The sequence below is a fragment of the Rutidosis leptorrhynchoides genome, chromosome 5 (genome assembly GCF_046630445.1).
Source record: "Rutidosis leptorrhynchoides isolate AG116_Rl617_1_P2 chromosome 5, CSIRO_AGI_Rlap_v1, whole genome shotgun sequence".
NCBI lineage: Eukaryota > Viridiplantae > Streptophyta > Magnoliopsida > Asterales > Asteraceae > Rutidosis > Rutidosis leptorrhynchoides.
The window spans coordinates 198,783,357-198,803,145 of NC_092337.1; positions in this window are offsets into that span (position 1 = coordinate 198,783,357).

The following is a 19,789-nucleotide window of genomic DNA, read 5'->3' on the forward strand; positions in this document are numbered from 1 at the left end:
AAAAAAAAAAAAATTACTTATTAATACAAGAAATTTTTACATATATCATAAAGCATAAGCACACTATATTACATATATTACACCACACGAATACAACTATCTTATTCCGACTCGCTTGTTTCTTCTTCTTCGGTTTTGGTTCGTTTTGCCAAGTTTCTAGGGATATATGATGTTCCCCTAATACGAGCCGTCGTTATCCACATTGGTTTAGAAAAACCTGGTGGTTTAGAGGTTCCCGGGTCATTATTACAACTTAAGGACTTCGGGGGTTGACGATACATATAAAGTTCATCGGGGTTGGAATTAGATTTCTCTATTTTTATGCCCTTTCCCTTATTATTTTCTTTTGCCTTTTTAAATTCAGTTGGGGTAATTTCTATAACATCATCGGAATTCTCGTCGGAATCCGATTCATCGGAGAATTGGTAATCCTCCCAATATTTTGCTTTCTTGGCGGAAACACCATTAACAATAATTAACCTTGGTCGGTTGGTTGAGGATTTTCTTTTACTTAACCGTTTTATTATTTCCCCCACCGGTTCTATTTCTTCATCCGGTTCCGATTCTTCTTCCGGTTCCGATTCTTCTTCCAGTTCCGACTCTTCTTCCGGTTCCTCTTTGGGAACTTGTGAATCAGTCCACGAATCATTCCAATTTACATTTGACTCTTCATTATTATTAGGTGAGTCAATGAGACTTGTTCTAGAGGTAGACATCTATCACATAATATCAAACGCGTTAAGAGATTAATATATCACATAATATTCACATGTTAAAAATATATAGTTTCCAACAAAATTTGTTAAGCAATCATTTTTCAAATAAACACGGTCGAAGTCCAGACTCACTAATGCATCCTAACAAACTCGATAAGACACACTAATGCAAAATTCTGGTTCTCTAAGACCAACGCTCGGATACCAACTGAAATGTCCCGTTCTTATTGATTAAAAACGTTCCATATTAATTGATTTCGTTGCGAGGTTTTGACCTCTATATGAGACGTTTTTCAAAGACTGCATTCATTTTAAAACAAACCATAACCTTTATTTCATCAATAAAGGTTGAAAAAGCTTTACGTAGATTATCAAATAATGATAATCTAAAATATCCTGTTTACACACGACTATTACATAATGGTTTACAATACAAATATGTTACAACAAAATAAGTTTCTTGAATGCAGTTTTTACACAATATCATACAAGCATGGACTCCAAATCTCGTCCTTATTTAAGTATGCGACAGCGGAAGCTCTTAATAATCACCTGAGAATAAACATGCTTAAAACGTCAACAAAAATGTTGGTGAGTTATAGGTTTAACCTATATATATCAAATCATAATAATAGACTACAAGATTTCATATTTCAATACACATCCCATACATAGAGATAAAAATCATTCATATGGTGAACACCTGGTAACCGACATTAACAAGATGCATATATAAGAATATCCCCATCATTCCGGGACACCCTTCGGATATGATATAAATTTCGAAGTACTAAAGCATCCGGTACTTTGGATGGGGTTTGTTAGGCCCAATAGATCTATCTTTAGGATTCGCGTCAATTAGGGTGTCTGTTCCCTAATTCTTAGATTACCAGACTTAATAAAAAAGGGCATATTCGATTTCGATAATTCAACCATAGAATGTAGTTTCACGTACTTGTGTCTATTTTGTAAATCATTTATAAAACCTGCATGTATTCTCATCCCAAAAATATTAGATTTTAAAAGTGGGACTATAACTCACTTTCACAGATTTTTACTTCGTCGGGAAGTAAGACTTGGCCACTGGTTGATTCACGAACCTATAACAATATATACATATATATCAAAGTATGTTCAAAATATATTTACAACACTTTTAATATATTTTGATGTTTTAAGTTTATTAAGTCAGCTGTCCTCGTTAGTAACCTACAACTAGTTGTCCACAGTTAGATGTACAGAAATAAATCGATAAATATTATCTTGAATCAATCCACGACCCAGTGTATACGTATCTCAGTATTGATCACAACTCAAACTATATATATTTTGAAATCAACCTCAACCCTGTATAGTTAACTCCAACATTCACATATAGAGTGTCTATGGTTGTTCCGAAATATATATAGATGTGTCGACATGATAGGTCGAAACATTGTATACGTGTCTATGGTATCTCAAGATTACATAATATACAATACAAGTTGATTAAGTTATGGTTGGAATAGATTTGTTACCAATTTTCACGTAGCTAAAATGAGAAAAATTATCCAATCTTGTTTTACCCATAACTTCTTCATTTTAAATCCGTTTTGAGTGAATAAAATTGCTATGGTTTCATATTGAACTCTATTTTATGAATCTAAACAGAAAAAGTATAGGTTTATAGTCGGAAAAATAAGTTACAAGTCGTTTTTGTAAAGGTAGTCATTTCAGTCGAAAGAACGACGTCTAGATGACCATTTTAGAAAACATACTTCCACTTTGAGTTTAACCATAATTTTTGGATATAGTTTCATGTTCATAATAAAAATCATTTTATCAGAATAACAACTTTTAAATCAAAGTTTATCATAGTTTTTAATTAACTAACCCAAAACAGCCCGCGGTGTTACTACGACGGCGTAAATCCGGTTTTACGGTGTTTTTCGTGTCTCCAGGTTTTAAAACATTAAGTTAGCATATCATATAGATATAGAACATGTGTTTAGTTGATTTTAAAAGTCAAGTTAGAAGGATTAACTTTTGTTTGCGAACAAGTTTAGAATTAACTAAACTATGTTCTAGTGATTACAAGTTTAAACCTTCGAATAAGATAGCTTTATAAGTATGAATCGAATGATGTTATGAACATCATTACTACCTTAAGTTCCTTGGATAAACCTACTGGAAAAGAGAAAAATGGATCTAGCTTCAACGGATCCTTGGATGGCTCGAAGTTCTTGAAGCAGAATCATGACACGAAAACAAGTTCAAGTAAGATCATCACTTGAAATAAGATTGTTATAGTTATAGAAATTGAACCAAAGTTTGAATATGATTATTACCTTGTATTAGAATGATAACCTACTATAAGAAACAAAGATTTCTTGAGGTTGGATGATCACCTTACAAGATTGGAAATGAGCTAGCAAACTTGAAAGTATTCTTGATTTTATGTAACTAGAACTTGTAGAATATATGAAGAACACTTAGAACTTGAAGATAGAACTTGAGAGAGATCAATTAGATGAAGAAAATTGAAGAATGAAAGTGTTTGTAGGTGTTTTTGGTCGTTGGTGTATGGATTAGATATAAAGGATATGTAATTTTGTTTTCATGTAAATAAGTCATGAGTGATTACTCATATTTTTGTAATTTTATGAGATATTTCATGCTAGTTGCCAAATGATGGTTCCTACATGTGTTAGGTGACTCACATGGGCTGCTAAGAGCTGATCATTGGAGTGTATATACCAATAGTACATACATCTAAAAGCTGTGTATTGTACGAGTACGAATACGGGTGCATACGAGTAGAATTGTTGATGAAACTGAACGAGGATGTAATTGTAAGCATTTTTGTTAAGTAGAAGTATTTTGATAAGTGTATTGAAGTCTTTCAAAAGTGTATAAATACATATTAAAACACTACATGTATATACATTTTAACTGAGTCGTTAAGTCATCGTTAGTCGTTACATGTAAGTGTTGTTTTGAAACCTTTAGGTTAACGATCTTGTTAAATGTTGTTAACCCAATGTTTATAATATCAAATGAGATTTTAAATTATTATATTATCATGATATTATCATGTATGAATATCTCTTAATATGGTATATATACATTAAATGTCTTTACAACGATAATCGTTACATATATGTCTCGTTTAAAAATCATTAAGTTAGTAGTCTTGTTTTTACATATGTAGTTCATTGTTAATATACTTAATGATATGTTTACTTATCATAGTATCATGTTAACTATATATATATCCATATATATGTCATCATATAGTTTTTACAAGTTTTAACGTTCGTGAATCACCGGTCAACTTGGGTGGTCAATTGTCTATATGAAACATATTTCAATTAATCAAATCTTAACAAGTTTGATTGCTTAACATGTTGGAAACATTTAATCATGTAAATATCAATCTCAATAATATATATAAACATGGAAAAGTTCGGGTCACTACAGCGCAGCCTTCTGGCGCGCCGCGCCATATGCTTTTCCAGCAAAAAAAAAAAATTATTTGTTATTATTACGCGGGTTGTTCGTGGTTTGGTTTGGGTCGTTACAAGTGGTATCAGAGCATGGTCTAAGGGATTTAGGTGACTTGAGATAGGTGCCTAGACTTAGACTTTTGTGTGTGCTTATTTGTGCGGGACTTGTAGGATTTCGGGTCGGAACGGGAATTTAGATAGTGTTCTAGTTTTTGGGTGGACTAACGTATATATTAATATGCGGATATTATTAATATATTTTGTATTTGTGTTGGGTTATATCATCGAGCAAAGCAGTCGTGGTACTAACGAGTGAATACAGCGTGTACGCGTAATAATGATTAGCTACCATTTTTACGGGTGCAAATCGTATTTGACAAGTGATGTAAGACGATTGCCGAGCAAGATGAGTCGGGATTATACGTAGGATTGTACTCGTTCGTTGCCTAATCGATTGCATTCTTTAGAATGAAGACGGAAGAGGGATATGGAATGGACGGGCCTATTCATGAGGGGAAGGATGAGTTAACCTTAAGGATTGATGCGGAGTTCGAATGCTATATTTTGATTTTTGCCGACAAGGTTAAGCAAGTTCTCTAAGAGTCATTTGAGGGAATAGTGACCGAGATGGTCCGAGACCAAGTGCCTAAGGTCGTGAAGGAAGAGTTAGAAAAGAGATTTCCTAAACCTCAAGGTGACGGTGACGAAGGAGCAACTATTGGGATTGAATCTCATGCTTCAAAATTTGCTGATCACTCTTTGGGTAAGAGAAAGTTCGAATCAAGAGGTGCTCCTAGTAAAAGGGCGAGAAGTACGCCCGAAGGTGTTGAAAAAGTGAAGAAGAGGAGTAAGAGAGGTTATGGGCCTACGTGCTTTAGGTGTGGAGGACGAGGTCATTGGGCACGGGATTGTACGAGTGTACCTTTAAGCGCGATCAAGTGCTTTATTTGCCAAAAGAAGGGACACCGAAAGTCAGAGTGTTCCGAATCGTTTGTCAATCGAGTTAGAAGGTTAGAGCGTGACTACCTGATGATCAGTGAAGCGCAAGGGTCCAACGATGGTGTTTCAGGTATTTTCGTCTTTGGTACAAATATGCCTTATTGTTGTTGTGTGCCGATGGATTCGTGTATGTATTAGAGACTTAAGCTTTGATTCGGGATCTAATTAGGCTAAAGTGAACTCGGTGAAGATTTGGTATGTTGGTGCTATTAACGATAGTGCACTAGGGTAGCGCTTGAGTCATTGACTTATGAGAATGCCACTTGGGAGCGAACGCATTCGTGTAAATACGGGGTATTGTTAGGGGTAGCATTCCTAATGGAATTACCCTATATTGATATTTGGGTTGACGAATGAGGGACTTAAGTTTCTAAGCATTCATAGGATGGAGTGAGGGGTTTGGTTTTACCAACCTATATAATTGGGCTTTAGTGTTAGTTAATAACGCGTGTTCGTTTTGGTGTCGAAAGTTGGAGAACTGTAAGGTTCATAGGTTGGATATGACTGAAGTCAATTAGTTGTGAGATTGGTGGCATCGGACGAATGGAACAGTGTGAGGTGACGTATGAATCGTGAGATACTAGACTGGTAAATTTCATCTCCCTAACGAGATGGATGTGCAAGATTGTCGGGGATGCGGACACGGACTTGACGGGAACAAGTCAAGGACGTTGTTTGATGGCAAGGATGTGAGTAACGCAATTGTTATGATAACTTTGTTCACTCTCTTTTCGGAAGGTAAGAATAGGTGTGTTGTTGGTCGTAAAAAAAAAAAAAAAAAATTTCGGGTACAACGGGTCGAGTGAACCCACTGGTTGGAAAGGCCTACCCTGCGGGTAGCGGCGTTCTTGATATATAAGGTATGAGTTATGTTAGCATTAGGTCGTTGTTTAATTGATGCCAACGGAAGTGAGCGGCGGTTTTATGGTGAAATGAATTCGCGAGGGATTGTGGACTATGATCGATGAGGAGATTGGTTGGATAGGTCGGCGTGTTGTGCCTTGACTCTGTTGCTTGAGTCTTCTGTTGTCTAGGCTTATTGCGTTGTGGTTTTGGGGTCGTTAAACTTGTTCGAGTGAGACCCGTAGGCTTTGTAGATTGTGTGTGTATTGTTGCTCGTATGTGAGTTAACAACTAGTTGCTTGTGTACGAGTATTATTGGTTTAGTATGCACCGGGTGTTATATCACCATGTGAGAGTATGTGACGTGTAAACGTCTTATCGATAGTGTTGTGTTTTGATTTGGTGTAGCCGCGAGAGCTTAACCGAGCGTATAGTGATGAGACCGTGTAGGGCGTAGTCCCAATTGTTATGTTGAGCTTTATGGTGAAACCAATTAGGCCGTAACCAGATTATGGTGGTACGTTTAACGATAATAACGTATTATGATGTATTTGTATACATGTTAATTGACGGTTCGATTTCGGTGGCGGTTTAGTGATTATGTGGCGAGTGTTGTGCGCTCTTGACGGCCACTCTTTCCTTCTAGGAATTTGGGGGTGCACGCGGTATGCCGTTCGAGAGGCATTCCCGTTAACCCCGTTCGTGTGCGAGTAGGGTCGTGCTGGTTAACTATCCTTATGTATGTAGGTAACCGGTTTAATGGTTAAGACAAAGCTAGAAAGGTGTAAGCCTTGGTGTCGCTAGAAGTCATGGGCGTTGAGCCGTAACATTCTTTAGATTTGTGTGACTGCGTGTAGTTGGTTGGCGTGGGACACCATGAGTAGACCCTGTATGCGTCGAGTCTTTGGAGGCTCGGTGTTAGTAATTGGAGTTGGACAACGCAACGTCAGATGCCTTCTTATACCTGCTAGTGCAACTTTTGACTCCGATGGTGTGATTGCTTTGATTTTGGGTACTACGAGGTGATTTAGTGTATGTTTATTTGGGTTTATCTCTATGTTGACCGCGTTTGACTTATGATAGGTGATGAGTGATATCCGGAAGGATTAGCTCTTCGTTAACCACTTTTGGTTGTGATTGATGGTGAGCGGTTCCGGAAAGAACCGTTATTTGTAGGTTTATGATGATTAATTGCCCGTATAAATTGTGCACATAGCCATTTTGTGCACATGGTGGTGAGTAATAGCCGTTTTTGGACACTTGAGTTTTGTGTGAAATAACCTTCATGCGTTTAGTATTGAGAACTATTGGTTGTTTTATACGCAAATGGTGGGTTCGGGAGGACCATGTTCTGTGATTAGTGAAGCGATAGCCGTGTTTCGCTCACATGTTGTTAAGGGGTGGCAGCAGCCATTTTGTACACATTGGGTTTTGTGTTGCCATAGTCGATTTGGACGTTAGCGGTTTTGGTCGCTTGCTTACGATATTACGATAGCTGCGTACTAGCCGTGTTTGCGCACTACTAAGGAAGTTAGGTAATAAGTTTAATCCGTAAGGATTCGCTTTTGTCCGGTTTTCATCATTTTGAGTTTTTGACTTTAGGTTGAGACTTGGTTGTTTTTAGCATTGTACTTGGTAAGGGTACGCTCAGGGATTGATATATTGGTACGAGGTCGATTGAGTTTTTCCCGATTGGAGGGATTGAGCAAATTCTTGTGCTTGGATTTGTGAATTTTAATAAATCTCGGGTGACGATTTGGTTATTAATGGTGACTATTAGAGAAGGATTGCCTAGAGAAGTTGGAAGAATACGTAGCGATTTCGCGTATTCTAAGTGATCGTTATAGACTTCGAATGTTGTGTGTATTGCACGTTTCGGAATGCGTTCAAAAGTGTACTTAGTTTGGATTAATCTTCGGGTTAATGTGATTGTAACGGTTGTTGAGGACCATAGAGTGCGGTTCCGGGTAGTTAAGTGACGAGGATCACGAGGACGTGATCGATTCTAAGTGGGGGAGAGTTGTAAGACCTGAATATTTTATTGTACATATCTGTGTATAAGTTATTCAAGTTGTGGGGTTTAGGTTGTATTTAATTAAAAGGCAAAAGAAGCTGAACTGGGCATTTGGCGCGCCGCGCGGCCTTATGGCGCGCCGCGCCATTACGGGCTGACAGCTCACTTTGTTTTTAATCAAGATATTTTGAGGGCATTTTGGTAAAACCACTTAAGGTGCGACTTTAAGGCTTGGATCAGTTGTTTGGAGTGTCATTTACTCCATATTCACCTTCCTTATCATCTTCCAATCAATTCTAGAGAGAGAGTTAGATTCTAGAGTGAGAGAGCTCAAATTAAAGAAGAAGAAGCTCAAAATCGGGTCAAAGTGCAAGCACTAAAGTTGTGCATCTCCTCATTTGCTACGTTTTGATAGTTGTGGTAAGCCCTAAACCTAACTTCCTTGCTTTAATTGTTAAAGAGTTAGGGTTTGTGTGAGTGATGAACAATAAGACCCATTTGTTAGTGAATTGGGTGTTTTGGGTGAATTTGGATTATGTTGACTCAAAGATGACTAACTAGGGTTTTTTAAGTATTAATTGTTGTTAATAAACCTTAATTAGTTAGTAAATTGCTATAACACCAATATTTATGTAAATGGGTGTTAAGTGGGTTAGTGGATGACTCGAAATGGGGGTGTTGACCTTAAATTGGTCAAATGGGTCAAAATGGACCTAAGTTAGTTAATGATTGAGATTAATGCTCAAACCTAATGTTAAAAGGTGTTTTAAGACCTAACTTGGCTAATGCTAGGGTTTTTGGTGTGAGTTGACCCAATTTTAGGGTTAGGTGTCCAAATGGGTCGAAATGACCTACTAATGGTGAGTGTTGTGAGTTTGACCAACTTGAACGGCAAATTGATTATATATGCACTTTGTAATAGGTGCGTTACCTTGAAGTTTTAAGCTTGGTTTATTGATTCACCGAAGACGTAAGGTGAGTGGAATAATTATATGTGTAGGTATATAATGTATCTATTTATTGTAGCGTGAAATGTGTAGTGTCGAGGTGCTAAGACACCACGTTTCACGTGATGAGTGAAGCATCGAGGTGTTAAGATGCCACTCGCGGTGAAGCATCGAGGTGTTAAGGTGCCACCTAGGGGTGTAGTGTCGTGGTGTTAAGACACCACTCCGTAAAATAATTAGTGAAGCATCGAGGTGTTAAGATGCCACTCGGAGTGAAGTGCCGAGGTGTTAAGGTGCCACCCTAGGGGTTAGTGATACGAGGTGTTAAGTACCCTAATGGATGTTATGAACACCGATGGCATTTTCGCGAGCGCCATTCCCTTGTACGATTGGTTAACCATGGTTATTTGTGTTGTAAGTGTAAGCATAATATATTATTCGAATTATATTATATGCGTTGCTATGCTAGCTTGTGGTATTGGAGATTTCTAGCTTGTATTCGAGATTATAAGCTAATTGTGTTGCTAGCATGTATGCGGTGTTTTAGTAAGTGATTTGCAAGTAGGTATATTATATATGTATGTGTATAATTATTGCATTCACTAAGCTTTGCTTACCTTCTCGTTGTTTACCTTTTTATAGGTTCGGTTGTGGACATGGGTAAGGGCATCATCTTGGATTAGAGATCCCGTCGTTGCTAGAGAATGCTTTTGGGCTATTTAGCTTTTGGAGTATTGGGGTAGTTTAATCCCAAACACCATGCTCGTAGTGTAGTTTGGTACTTAAACTTTTGATGGTCGAAAATCATATTTTGAATTAAACTCGTAAAACAGCCGATGTGGGCCCCGCTACGTAAAACTCATTTTTATTAATGGAATGTGTTAGTTTTACATATTTGAATATGTTGTTAAAAGCGTTTTGCCTAATTATGTCGGGAAGTGACCAATCTTTTTAGCATTTCAAGACTTTTTGGACAGACCAGAATGGCGCGCCGCGCCATATGCTATTCCAGCAAAAAAAAAAAATTATTTGTTATTTTTACGCGGGTTGTTCGTGGTTTGGTTTGGGTCGTTACATTCTAGGTTTATCTTATTATTATTATTATTATTATTATCAATAAAAGGATTTATCATTATAAATTGTTATTTTTATTATTATTACTTCGTTATTATCGTTAAAGTTATAATTAGTATTATTATTATTATCTAATTATTATTATTATTATTATTATTATTATTATTATTATTATTATTATTATTATTATTATTATTATTATTATTATTATTATTATTATTATCATTATTATTATTATTATTATTATTATTATTATTATTATTATCATTATTAATATATAAATCATTATTTAAAAATGGTTATTGTTATTATTATTATGATATTAGTATTATCGTTAACAATGTCATATTAATTATCATTATTAGTATTAAGGTAATTAAAACTAATATTAGTAACACCTAATTATTTTGATTACTATTATTATCATGAACACGATATAAAAGACGATTAAAAGCTATTAAATGAAACGATTAGGAAATAATGAGTTAGAGTATCTTGATAAAATTAAAATATTATAAGATATTGATTTAGATAAAATTATTGTTCTTATTATTTTTATCATTACTATTATTATTAAAAGCATCGTTAGTATTAAAACTATCATTTTAACAAAAATTATTATTTTAATAGAAATGTCATTGTTATTATAAAATACCACTATTATTATCATTTTAAATAGAATTATTATTTTATAGATAATATTAAAAAGTGTCGTAAATATTAAAGTTATCATAATTAGAATTATCATTTTATCATATTGTTATCTTAGTAATTATAAATATTGATATTTTTATTAATAAAATAATAATTATTATTATTACAAAATAATACAACTTTTACTTACTATTATTATGGGTATTATTTTTATCAAATAAATATGTGATACAAACATATTTTACTACGTGTAATAAAAATTTCTTTAATAATACCTATCATATTATCTTTATGATATCAAATGAACTCTATAAATCTTATTACTTAATATATATAAAAGTATATTTTATTGTATAAATTTTAATATAAATTTTTATTTATTAATAAATGAATTATATTATTTACTCTATTTTTTAAATATTTAAAAAAATATAAAACGACGACATTTAAACTATATATGTATAGATTTTGGAATTCATTTTGAGTCAAATTGACTTTTGTTGACTTTTGCATATTAGTCTCGAGCATTAGGATTGAGGTACACTATGACCTGACCTAAATTACTATACAAATATTGACCAACATATAAATATATATACTTAATTTAGGTTCGTGAATCCGAAGCCAACCTTGCACTTGTTCAATGACGTTATATGTATTTTTACTACGAAATACAGTATGGTGAGTTTCATTTGAATTTTTACCCTTTATATCTTTGGGCTGAGAATACATGCGCAAATTTTATAAATGTTTTATGAAATAGACACAAGTAATTGAAACTACATCATATGGGTGAATGATCGAAGTCGAATATGCCCCTTTTTAGCTTGGTAGCCTAAGAATTTGGGAACAGACCCCCAAATTGACGCGAATCTTAAAGATAGATCTATCGGGCCCAACAAGCCCCATTCTGGAATTTGGAATGCTTTAGTACTTTGAAATTATCATGTCCGATGGGTGTCCCGGAATGATGGAGATATTTTATATGCATCTTGTTAAGGTCGGTTACCAGGTGTTTACCATATGAATGATTTTTGTTTCTATGCATGGAACGTATATTTATGAGAACTGGAAATGAAATTCTTGTGGTCTATTAAAATGATGAAAATGAATGATTATGATAAACTAATGAACTCACCAACCTTTTGGTTGACACTTTAAAGCATGTTTATTCTCAGGTGTTAAAGAAATCTTCCGCTGTGCGTTTGCTCATTTTAAAGATATTACTTGGAGTCTTTCATGGCATTTTTCGAAGAACGTTGCATTCGAGTCATTGAGTTCATCAAAGATTATTATTAAGTAAAATTATAGTTGGATAGTGGATATTATGAAATGGTATGCATGCTTGTCAATTTTCGATGTAAAGAAAGTTTGTCGTTTAAAAACGAATGCAATGTTTGTAAAATGTATCATATAGATGTCAAATACCTCGCGATGTAATCAACTATTGTGAATCATTTATAATGTATATGAACGGGTCCCTTCACAGCAAGCATTAGGAACTTGTCTAGACATGAGTACTGCCTATCATCCACAAACTGATGGGCAGAGAAAAAGGACAATACAAACACTTGAAGACATGCTACGAGCATGTGTTATTGATTTCGAAAACAGTTGGGATCGACATCTATCGTTAGCAGAATTTTCCTAAAACAACAGCTACCATTCAAGCATTGATATGGCACCGTTTGAAGTACTTTATGGTAGAAAGTGCAGGTCTCCGATTTGTTGGAGTGAAGTGGGGGATAGACAGATTACGTGTCCGGAGATAATACAAGAAACTACCGAGAAGATCATCCAAATTCAACAATGGTTGAAAACCGCCCAAAGTAGACAAAAGAGCTATGCTGACATTAAAAGAAAAGATATAAAATTTGAAATTGGAGAGATGGTCATGCTTAAAGTTGCACCTTGGAAAGGCGTTGTTTGATTTGGTAAACGAGGGAAATTAAACCCAAGATATATTGGACCATTCAAGGTTATTGATCGCGTCGGACCAGTAGCTTACCGACTTGAATTACCACAATAACTCGCGGCAGTACATAACACTTTCCACGTCTCAAATTTGAAGAAATGTTTTGTTAAAGAAGATCTCACTATTCCGTTAGACGAAATCCAAATCAACGAAAAACTTCAATTCGTCGAAGAACCCGTCGAAATAATGGATCGTGAGGTTAAAAGACTTAAGCAAAACAAGATACCAATTGTTAAGGTTCGATGGAATGCTCGTAGAGGACCCGAGTTCACCTGGGAACGAGAAGATCAGATGAAGAAGAAGTACCTGCACTTATTTCCAGAAGATATGTCAACACCTCCAACTGCTTAAAATTTCGGGACGAAATTTACTTAACGGGTAGGTACTGTTAATGTTATGCGAGGTGTATACAAAATAGTTATATTTTTACTACAAAATACTATTAAAAACGATACAATTTTACACAAGTTATTTATTTATTTATAGAGTGGAAATACCTAAACCTTGCTACAACACTTATAGGTAGTGTACCTAATCGTACAGTAGTATAGTTTTTAGTAAGTCTGGTTCGTCCACAGGGAACTAGCCAAGTTTAACGCTATATTTTTAAAACTATATTTGTAAATATATATATATATATATATATATATATATATATATATATAAATATAAGTAGTATTATTATTATAAAAGGGGATTTTTACCGTTTAATGACCGGTTTGTCGATTTTAAAACTTTAGTCGCAGTTAAAACCTAATGTAAAATATTAAAAATAAATATAACTTAAATTAAAGCGTAAAGTAAATAGCAATAATTAAAGTGCGATAAATTAAAATGCGATAAATAAAATGACAATAAATAAAATTGCGATAATAAAAAAAAGTACGATAATTAAAATGACAATAAATTAAAGTGCGATAATTAAAAGTGCAATTAAATATGAAATAAAGGAATTATGCTTATTTAAACTTCCGTAATCATGATGTTGGACGTGTTGATTTTAGTTTATTACCATGGGTTAATTGTCATTTATCCTGGATTATTTAATATGTCCGTCTGGTTTTTGTCCATAACAGTCCATCAGTCATAAATATAAAGTGCGAGTGTCCTCGTCAAATTATCCTTATATCTGAAGTCAAATATTCCAACTAATTGGGGACTTAAACTATAATTACACCAATTTTCCTTGTATATAATTCACCCCTGTTTTAATAAGCCCATTGACTATTAATCCATTCCCGTGTCCGGTTAAATGAACGATTATTAGTACTTATAAATATCCCGCCCATCGTGTCCGATCGAGTGTATATGGTTATTTATAGGTACGTCTAATTATAAATATTTATATTAAATTAACAAACTATCATTTAATTAAACAAATATAAAGCCCATTAATAGCCCATAGTCTAATTTCCACAAGTGTCGTTCTTTTGTCCAAACCTCAATTATGGTACAAAACCCAATTACCCAATCTTTAATATTTTAGCCCAACATCACGATTACTTCGGCTTAAATAAGCATAATAATAACTTAGTGACGAGACATTAATTTAAAAAGGTTGAACATAACTTACAATGATTAATAATAGCGTAGCGTTACACGGACAGAATTTCGACTTACACCCTTACAACATTCGCTAACATACCCTTATTATTAAAATTAAAATTAAAATTAAAATTAAAATTATAATACATATATATATATATATATATATATATATATATATATATATATATATATATATATATATATATATATATATATATATATATATACACACACGTTTGAGAGAGAGATAGATAAAGATGTGTTTTTGTTCAACCAAAACTGCGAAATTTATTGGACCTGACCCTCAAATTGGGGCCATGCGATCGCATGGATTTTCTTCTTCCTGGCCATGCGATCGCATGGCCAGCTGGGAGAGTTCACATGTTGTTGTTTGCATCTTGCCGACGGTTTTAAATAATAATATAATATATAAATAATTTTAAGAATTAATTATATATTATATTATATTCATGTGCATAGTTGACTTGTAATTTTTAGTCCGTTGCGTCGAGCGTTGAGAGTTGACTCTAGTCCCGATTCCGGATTTTCGAACGTCCTTTCGTATAATTTAATATCTTGTATTTTGCGTTTTGCATCTTGTACTCTTGTAATTATGAGACGTTTCTCATCAATAATTTGAATCACTTTGATTGTACATTGTACTTTTGAGCTTTTTGGTCGTTTGCGTCTTCAATTTTTTGAATCTATCTTTTGTCTTCACCTTTTATTATTTAAACGAATAACACTTGTAAATAGAACAATTGCAACTAAAAGCTTGTCTTTCTTGAGAGATAATGCTATGAAATATATGTTCGTTTTTAGCATTATCAAATATTCCCACACTTGAGCGTTGCTTGTCCTCAAGCAATATAGTCTTGAAATAAAAACATACATGAATCACTTCTTTATTCTTCACACTTTGTACATTAGTGATTTCTATACAGCGGTATGAACAATGGTAGTAACGATGTGGTTTACAGTTCCACATGACTATGAAAATTTAGATCCTTAAGGAAATTGGATCTTTATGAAAACATTTGATCTTTTGTAAATTCAATCTAGCTTTTACCCTAGATAAGTTTTTCGGAATAACCCTTCACCGGTGTTTGCAAAATGTTTTTGTGGGTTTGGTGGGTTTCAGATTTGAAAATTTTAGCTCAAAACTTATGGTTTTGTGTCACCTACTTGCTAACCTTGTATTAGGAAAGCAACACGTCCAGTATACTTGCTCCGTATATTTCCTTTCGATAAACTACCGTCCGGTTGTAAAGGAAAGCGTTGAACAAGCAACTGTTAAGAAAATGTCTCGTGACATGCTTTTAATTATGGTATATATCGTGTCGGATGCAATTACTATCCTTTGTAGGAGCAATAGTAAAGATCACACTATAGTTTTTCGGTCTGGCACAAGGTCCTATCTTTGACCATGCTATGCAACCACCGTTCTTACGGTTGACACCCGATTTGTTTCCAGTGACCTAATGAATTTCAGGTGAATTCCTAGGATTTTATGTTCAATGGTAATGAACGCATTGAAAATGGTTTTTCAGAAAACAAATCGGTTTGTAATTTGATCAAAATATTTTCTCGTTCAAGCTCGAGTTTAGATATCATCGAATTCCATGAGTTTGAATTCTCAATCTTTAAAAGTCAATCTCAATAATTGAGTAATATCAGTCTTAAAAGCTGATTTTTGATCTTTTAAGGAGATTATCCTTTCTGGGGATCTGATTCATTTGTCTTATCAAGCTAATTTGCACGGCGCCCTCCCCATTTTACGAGATAGATCCTCTCATGGTTAGGATAAGTCTGACCACTTGGCGACCCTGTTTGATGCTGAGGTCCGTGGATTTCCAGCTGATTTTCGAGAAAACTTTTCAAGGTTTTTCGTAGACTCAACAACTGGTCTGGACGACAACTTCCTGACCTAAATCAAGAAGTGCGTTTCTTTTTCGGAAGACTTTACTTCCTTTTAATGATGAAATTGATTCATCGTGTAGATCCATCTTTTCTTTCAAATATATTATAAGAAATTGGGTAAAACTGATAAAATTGTCCAAAACAAAAGTATCTTCAGTTATTTGTACAAAAATATGTGATATATGTTTTAAATAACTTGGTAAATTTTTCCCACATTTGGCTTTTATTTTCCTTTCTTTGCCTTTTTATTGTCCTCTATTCCATTTTAAATGAATTCTAACATTTTGGGTTGTTTCTCAATTTATGTCTTTTCCGAGGTAACAATAATTTCGGTATTAACACCTACTTTTACCGTTCATAAATATGTTTAAAATGATTTTGAATTCATTTATTTGAAAATTTTGAAAAATTTTACTAGAATTGGGTAGTCAGTATATAAGACTAGGGCTGTTCTTTATTATCAGAGAGCACTAGATTCTAATACAACTACTGCGTTACTAGTATTTTTAATGGTAACCAAGTGTATAAGTTAAATTTTTTTTAAAAAAATCCGAAAGAATTTAACCCCTTCCCCGCAAGAAATCAGTAACAATTTAAATTATGGAGGGTGATTAGCGTAGAAAAATGATTAAATTTTACCAAAGTTTCAAAACATATTGGCGTTTGTTTTAAAAGCAAAGATTTTTGATTTTTTTAATGTTTTTGGCATACTTTAATTCAATAAGATTAAAAATAATGATAATAAAAGTTATCGTCACTCCCTTGGGTAAAGCAATTTCGGTTCAACGACCTAGTTTTCAACTCATGAAGAATTTTAAAAATCACAATTTTAACTTAACGAAATAAAGTAAATTTTTGTTTGTTTTTAAATTCACACCAAACTTAAATTTAAAATGCATAAAATTAAAAATTCATATAAATATCATTTTTATACATACAAACTTATATTAAAAATATTAATTTTTAAAATATTTACAAACTTAAATATATTAATTTTAAAAATTTTACAATATTAATTTAATATTTATATATTAATTTTAAAAACTGGTAAAAATTAAAATTAAAAATCTTTTTGGTCTTTTATCCCACTTTAATCAATCAAATATTATCAAAAATATACGCCCCTCTTTTCGGTAAAGTAATTTCGGTTCAACGACCTAGTTTTGCTCCTGACGAATTTCTGAAATATTTTGGGTTGATTGATTAAAAATATATTTATACCTTAAGAATAAACGGTAAATTTCGCAGTGGTGTAATAAATTTTTGTATGATATCAATAATTTCGGTTACGCATACCTAATTTTATTGAATACTAATTTAATACTTTATAGCGAACGATTCAGTGTTTATTATCAAAAGGTAAAAAGCAATAAAAAATAAAAACTGTACATACTTACCTGTGAGAAAGAATTCTCAGAGACCTGCTTTAGCCGACTCATAGGAGAGTCGTGTGATTTGATTTTCCATAGCTACATAAGCATAACCTCGATTCTTCAATATCTTTTCTTCTAAACATATGAACGGTCCTTCTCTGCATAGAGTAAAAAATTTGGTATTTGAATATGTTTGATTATTTGAACATTTACCTTCATGTGACCATTTTCCGCATTTATAACATCTTTCAAGGTGTCGTGCTCTTCTTTTTATTGCGGATTTTGATTTTTCTTTACCAAAATGTATCTTATGATGATCTTTTCTGAGTTCTTTTCTTACTCTTTCCATTTTGGCTCTTATGAATGATACAAGTTCACTCGGAAGTGTGTCATTATTACGTTTAGTAATCATAGCGTGTAGCATTAGACCATGGTCCAGATCAAAGGAATTCTTTATCTCGTAAAACCTAAAAAAAATAAAAATTCAGAATGGAGGGAGAAGACTAGTTCTTTAGGGTCTGCTAGGGAAAGACCATTCGGATTCTATTCTCGAGAACTACACAAAAATAGAATATCTAACTCTAACAGAAATACATATTACCCTAAAAAGAATCGAACCTTCCCACACCTAGTTAGCTGTTGTGTCGAAATTGTGATTAACTTCATTTTCAACTTCCATTAGATTATCTATGTAATGTTTAACTCTGTGACCATTAACTTTAAATTCAATTCCATTTGAATTTATTAATTCTACTGTTCTGTACGGGAAAACTCTTTTGACTATGAATGGTCCAGACCATCTTGATTTCAATTTTCCAGGAAATAGCTTGAATCGTGAATTGAAAAGAAGGACTATGTCTCCTTCTTTAAATTCTTTTGAACTTCTGATTCTTTTATCATGCCATTTCTTCGTTCTTTCTTTATAGATTAACGAATTTTCGTATGCTTCATGTCTTAATTCTTCTAATTCGTTTAATTGACTTAACCGTAGATGTCCGGCTTCATACAAATCAAGATTACATGTCTTCAAAGCCCAAAATGCTTTATGTTCAATTTCTACTGGAAGATGACATGCTTTTCCATAAACGAGTCTAAAAAGTGTGGTTCCAATTGGAGTTTTGTAGGCTGTTCAAAAAGCCCAGAGTGCATCCTACAATTTCATGGACCATTCCTTCAGATTTGATCCTACGTTTTTCTCTAGAATACGTTTTAAAGCTTGGTTGGTATTTTCAACTTGTCCACTTGTTTGTGGATGATAAGCGATTGAGATTTTATGAGTTGCTCCATATCTTTTGAGAACTTTCTCAAGTTGATTATTACAAAAATGAGTACCCCGATCACTTATTAAAGCTTTCGGTGTTCCAAACCTAGCAAAAAGACGTTTTAAAAAGTTAACTACAACTCGTGCATCGTTAGTTGGGAGAGCTTGTGCTTCCACCCATTTAGATACATAATCAATAGCAACGAGAATGTAGAGATTATTATGAGATTTTGGAAATGGACCCATAAAGTCAATACCTCAAACGTCAAATACTTCACATACTTGAATGACATTTTGTGGCATTTCATCACGTTGACTTATTTTTCCGGCCCTTTGACAAGCATCACATGATTTGCAAAGAAGGTGTGCGTCTTTGAAAATTGTAGGCCAATAGAATCCAGCATCGTAAACTTTTCTTGCTGTAAGCTGAGGCCCATAATGCCCTCCTGTTGGTCCTGTGTGACAATGGTTTATAATTTGACTAGCTTCATCTCCAAATACACATCGGCGTATTATTCCATCGGGACAACTTTTAAACAAATGTGGATCTTCCCAGAAATAGTGTTTTATATCACTAAAGAATTTCTTTCGTTTTTGGTACGACAACCCTTTTTCAAGGAATCCACATACTAAGTAGTTTGCATAGTCTGCAAACCATGGAATTTCATTATAATCTATCTTCAATAGATATTCATCAGGAAAGTTATCTTGTATGGCCGATTCATTTAGAACTTCTAATTCGGGATTTTCAAGACGAGAAAGATGATCAGCGGCGAGATTTTCTGCTCCCTTTTTGTCTCGGATTTCAATATCGAACTCTTGTAAGAGTAAGATCCAACGAATTAATCGTGATTTGGCATCTTGTTTCGAAAATAGGTATCTTAGAGCAGAATGGTCGGTATAGACCACCGTTTTAGCTAGAACGAGATATGAACGAAATTTGTCAAAAGCAAAGACGATAGCAAGGAGTTCTTTTTCAG